This window comes from Triticum aestivum, chromosome 6D, assembly GCF_018294505.1.
Source record: "Triticum aestivum cultivar Chinese Spring chromosome 6D, IWGSC CS RefSeq v2.1, whole genome shotgun sequence".
Lineage (NCBI taxonomy): Eukaryota > Viridiplantae > Streptophyta > Magnoliopsida > Poales > Poaceae > Triticum > Triticum aestivum.
In genome coordinates, this window is record NC_057811.1 from 103,759,013 (window position 1) to 103,765,007 (window position 5,995).

Below are 5,995 nucleotides of genomic sequence, written 5' to 3' on the forward strand. Positions count from 1 at the left end.
AATGAAAACCAGATCCAAAGTAGATCCACCGATGACAAAAACCGACTGAATCTCGCGAGATCAGCCGGAGACACACCTCTATTTGATACCTTCCTCTCGGTCTTGGAAGTTTATGTCCGGTTTGTCTTTCCTTCTTCTTTTTAGTCTTTTTTTCTATTGGTTTTCTTTCGGTTATTTCATTTCCATTTTCCTTCTTTTCTTTTCCTTTTTATTCTCTTTATTATAGTTTTTCCCAATTTTTAAATACATGTCAAACATTTTGCAAATACATGTTGAACATTTTTAGATACACATTGAAAAAAATAGATTGACATTAAACATTTTTCAAATAAATACACAATAAAAATTTAATATGCATATAAATTTTTCAAAATAATGTTTAACTCTTTAAATACACGGTGAAAATTTATTAATCACAAATTTAATATATTTTAAAAATATTTTATTTTTTAATAACTATTGAATAATTTTTCGAAAAATATAATTCCAAATATAAAATAGATAAATAAAAAAAAAATCAGAATGTGAAAAATAAATAGATGCAAAATAATAAAGTTTTATATTAAAACTAATGAACTAAAATTATATTTTTAGGGAAAAATAAATAAAATAAAAAGCAACAAATCGTACTTTTCTTAGAACAACAAATCGTACATAGCCTACTGGACCTAGCTTACTACCCACGAGTGAGTCGGCCCATCCCAGATCCCACTCGGACGTGCCCGTGCGGAGTGCTGTAGGCGATCGCTCGATACGTACGCTTTCCCCGCTCTATCGCCATCGCTCCCGGCTCAGGCGAGTCGCAACTCCCGCATTCTCACCGGAAGTGCTTCCTCCTCCTCGCACGCTGCCGTGCTCGCACCGCATCCCCGCTTCCACGCTCGCTCCGTTCCACGCGCACGCTGGCATCTATTTCTCTGGCACAATGCCCACCTTCTCTGCCCAGCGCGCTCAGGCCGTTCGGCGGAATGCCGACCCTGGTGTTTTTTCTTGGACCGCGACGGTTGCGGTCGAGAAGGCAGGTCGGCTCGTAGAACAGGCCTGGGAAGCGTTCTGATGCGTATGTGTATATACGCCGGAGTGGCGACTGGCGAGCTACGTTGCAAGGCCCGTGGTTTCTTGGCAGCGTGAATCCTTCGACATGGTACGTACTACCTAGGTGCCATTCCTCTCGAGTTCTGCTAGCGACTACATTGTGTTGTGCGTGCTGAGTTATGTACATTCTGAAGACAGTACTACAGTAGTTGTATTACATTATCAAATGCTCATTCCATTTGTTCAAAGGTTGGACCAACCAAACATTTGATGTGTAGTAGTAATTCGGTAATTCACCTCCAATTATGGTGGTTTCTCGAAACATCTGATACAAAGAAAATGGATGACAGCACATAACATCTGCACTTTAATGGAAATCATTATCAATGCTTATCTGTACTTGAATGGAAACCATTTGGAATATTTCACTGAAGAAAAATGCATTTCGCATGTCTAACTTTGTCCCATGCTTTACATAGGAATATTTTATGCTTGTGAAACTTACGTATATGTATAGTAATTTAGAAACATAGGAAACTTAGATGAATTCTACAAAATCTTTCCTTAAAGAAGTATGTAAAGCTCAAAATGGCAACCTGTTAGGCTCTGTACAAAGTAAAAAACAAACTCTAATGTTTATCAAAAGTAGCAGTTTTAGTAAAACTAAGAATGTTACATGTACATCATGCACGGAAATACAGGATTATCTATCATGCATAGTTCATTTTATCTTGGCTGGTCTTTGCATCTATGGGTCAGCTTCTATACTGGCCAGGGAGGAGACAACTTCTGTGATAGCTGGCCTTCTGAATTGATTGTTATCAACACACTTGCAAGCGGTTTCAAGCACTTTCAACATTTGCTCTTCATATCCTCTTCCTCGAAGTGTTGGATCCAGGACTTCAGTCTGCTTACCCTCAGATCTCATCTGTCGAACCCATGGGACAAGTTCTTTTGATGTAGACAGGACTGGAACAGGTCTGCTTCCTGTGAGCAGCTCAAGCAAGACTACTCCAAAACTGTATATATCACCTCTCAAAGTAGCAACCCATGCTTGCCCGTACTCGGGAGGGATGTAACCCATAGTGCCGACCAACTCAGTTGTAACATGAGTTTTGTTGGGAAGGATCAATCTGGCTAGCCCAAAATCTGCAACATAAGCTTTGAATTCTTTGTCCAGTAGGATGTTACTGGATTTAATGTCACGGTGGACGATATGAGGCTCGCAGACATCATGAATATAAGAAAGGCCCAGGCTTGCTCCTTGTGCAATCTTGAGCCGTGTCGGCCAGTCAAGAAATGAGCTAGCACCATCATCTCTGTTATGGAGCCAGTCATCCAGGCTGCCATTCTCCATGTAGGAATATATGAGGAACCTTGAGTTCCCCTGGATGCAGTAACCCCACAGCGGTACGAGGTTTTCATGTTGTGCCATGGAGAGAGCATCAACCTCTGCAGTGAACTCCCTTTCCATCAGACACATTTCATCGTAGAGTTTTTTAATTGCAAGCTTGGAGCCATCAGGTAGCTCTGCCTTGTAGACTAATCCATAACCTCCACATCCTATGATGTTCTCCTTGTCAAAGTTGTTCGTAGCTTTCACAATGTCGGTGAATTGGAGCTTGTTTTCTTCTCCCTTTCCTTGTGGCATCCGCATCGCCACTAGTGTTTGCACTGAACTGGAGTAGAATGAAGTTCCTTCATTACCTTCGTTATTCTCCCATCGATTTTTTCCTGTAAAACCTTTCATCCCGACTGAGACAAGGAGACGCCCCAGCAACAAAAGAATAGCAATACCTCCAAAGAACACACCAAATGCAATTGCAAAAATGGCCTTCTTATCTCCTTGTTTTCTGGGAACTAAAGGTGTTGATCCTGGACGACATTTCTCAGTGAGCACAGTGCCACAGAGCTTTGGATTCCCATCAAAACTAGAATTTTGAAATGTATTAAACTGGCCTCCAGATGGAATAGGCCCTTCTAGGTCATTGTGTGAAATGTTGAATGCTGAAAGAAAGTTCAGGTTGCTCAATGCAGCTGGGATACCACCTGTGAGATTGTTGCTGGACAAGTCTAGCTCCTGCAGTTTTGTGAGCTTGCATATTGATTGTGGTATCTGTCCTGTCAAGTCGTTGAAGCTCAAATTGACTGACAGGAGGCCTTTCAACTGACCGATATTCAAGGGTATCTCACCAGTGAATTTATTGTTGCTTAAATCCAGCGATTTAGGGAATGCAGTGGGTACACGGTATTGGTATTGAAATGAAGGGCCTGTATAAACTGGAAGCTCAAAGATACTTGGATCCAAATGGACTTTAGTCATTTCTGACTTCAGCATGTGCATATCCATCAGTGCTGTTGGAATTTCCCCGGTGAGGCTGTTATTACTTATGTCTAGGCAGAAGAGGAAATTTAGGCTGCTGATCCAGTCAGGTATCGGCCCAGTAAGTTGATTGCTATGTAAAAATAACATTTCCAAGTTTGTTATCTTTGATAACCAACGAGGTATTTTTCCCAACAATGAGCACCCATTTATCGCAAGAACCTGAAGATTCTGAAAACCATCAAGAATGTCATCCTCTGGCATGAGCTCTCCCCTGAAATTTCCCCCGATAAGCAGGGTGGTAAGGTTCCTGCAGCTCTTAAGGATCCGAAGTGCATTTGTGATGTTTCTGAAAGAATTTTCAGCAAGTGATAGGAAGCTGAGGTACTTCAGATCGCCAATTCGTGGTGAAAGCTGCCCATCTAAATGGTTGCGAGTCAGCCGCAGTGCTGTCAGATTGCTGCAAGAGTATATAGTTTCTGGAATTGTGCCAGTGAAGTTGTTCTCTAGAAGGTCTAATGTTTTTAGATTGGGCAGGTTGGAGAAATTGACCTTGGTGAGCTGTCCATTGAAATTGTTTTTCTTGAGGTCAATTGTTATGAGATTTGTGCAGTTGCTTAGAGCTGATGGCAGCTCCCCTGACAATTTGTTGTTGTCCAAATGGAGCTCCTCCAATTTCTTGAGCTGGCCTATGGAATCTGGAATGTTGCCACCGAAATTGTTTCCTCCTAGATCAAGGGTAGACAGATTTCTGAGGTTGAGTATGTGTGCACCATCAAGAACTCCATGTAAATCATTGTTAGAAAAAGACAGGTATTCCAGCGAAGTAGCATTGAACACTTCATCCGGGACTGTTCCACTGAGGTTGTTGTACCCAGCCCTGAGCTCTCTCAGCTTTGAACAACCACCAAGGCCTTGGGGGATGCTGCCACTGAAGCGGTTGAAACACAGATCAAGCACAGAGAAGGATGGTGAGGTATTACAGAAATGAGTTGGTATCTGCCCAGTAAAGCTATTGTTGCTTGCATTGAGCGTGACCAGATTCTTCATCACTTTCCATGTGGTGGATTGCAACTGTCCTGTAAACAAGTTGCTCGAGATGTTCAATACCTTGAGTGGCCAGGCAGCGGTCGATGTTGGCAGCTCTAGCAGTGTTCCGTTGAGCTGATTAAAGCTGATGTCAAGGACAATGATGCTGGACGATACCAATTCCAGTGGCAGACCACCGGACAGTGAGTTGTGGGAGAGGTTAAGATGCTGCAGCCCGGTTAGGTTCCCAAGGGACCCTGAGATGTGCCCCTCAAGGCCCTTTGAGGCCAGCAAGACATCGGTGATCGTCCTATCTTGCCTGCAAGTGATCCCTTCCCACTGGCAGCAATCCGTGCCATGGTGCCAGGAGGCAGCAAGACCACCGTCTTGTGAAAGCCCGGCTAGGAACTGGAGAAGGAAGCCCTTCTCCTGCTCGGTGCAGGAACTGGTAGGAGCGGCCAAGCATATCAGCAGCACAAGAGCAAGGCCAAGGGAAGGTATGTGCGATATCTTACTGTGTGTCTTGTTGGGAAGCTGGAGTGTCTGCATGGTTTATTGGTGGAACTAGCACGGGAAGCAGAGCTTAAGTTGTGCCCTGACCTGATGCATCAATGGTGATCTAATCATGAAAGAGCATGATGGGAAAGAAAGAAGCAGATCTTGCTCCCATTTGTTCTGTCCCTTGTAGTGGTAATCAGCACGGTTGGATTTTACACAACTGCCCCCAGCCCACCAGGCAGCTTCCAAGTTCACACTGATGTTTCAGTGTTTCACCATCGGTTGCATGCTGGAATCTACTGAAAAGTCAATTGCCAAACACCTTCCGTACCAAAAAAAAACTGCATTGTAGATTTTCTAGTCCTCCTTGACTCAATTCTCGATGAACTTTTACAGCATGCCTTAGTTTAGTTGCCCTGACATCACCTCTCTAACTGGCTTCACTAAATAAATCTCACCTGTTTCCCACTAGCACTGAGCTAAACTATTACTTCTCGACGCATCATTTGCCTTTTGGAAACAGATAGTACACGGGCGATTATTTCTAGAAGGTGCTTGCGCTTGAGAGCGATCATCGGCGTCTCCGTCAGTGTGCGGACAGACACAAGTGGAGGGAAAGAAGTGCAATTTTGTTGCTTAATGGGCACGGGGTGGATGATTGACCTGCTGGGTAATCTGTTCTTCGTTTCATCCTCTTGACCCAGGCATTAACTTCGTCTGATGGATACATTTGCTGTTAGTTACCACTGTCCTGGCTCCACTTACGCACTATTGTGGACCATATAGACTGGTTTTCATCTGAATTTGGAGGCGGTTCGAAGTAAACATCGTAGCGTGTGAGCTCTGGCAGTGGCAAGCTGGTTCATCACTTGTCTCTGATGTTTTTTTTTGCGGAACAAAGGGCTGATATATATATATATATATATATATATATATATATATATATATATATATATATATATATATAAGGAAACAGAGTTTACAACAAGCCCTTAGTTGTGAGGGACATCTACAGTACTACTACCAATTCAACACGCTGTGTGAAGACTAGTTCTAGCATAACAAGCAAGGTTGTGACTAAACATAATGTGCTCCGTACTACTCCCTCCG

General features: G+C 43.1%; 1 pseudogene; it reads right to left on the bottom strand.

Annotated features, from left to right (window-relative positions):
• Positions 1-1,536: 1,536 nt before the first annotated feature.
• On the bottom strand, positions 1,537-5,017 carry LOC123143866 (tyrosine-sulfated glycopeptide receptor 1-like; annotated as a pseudogene).
• Positions 5,018-5,995: the final 978 nt, after the last annotated feature.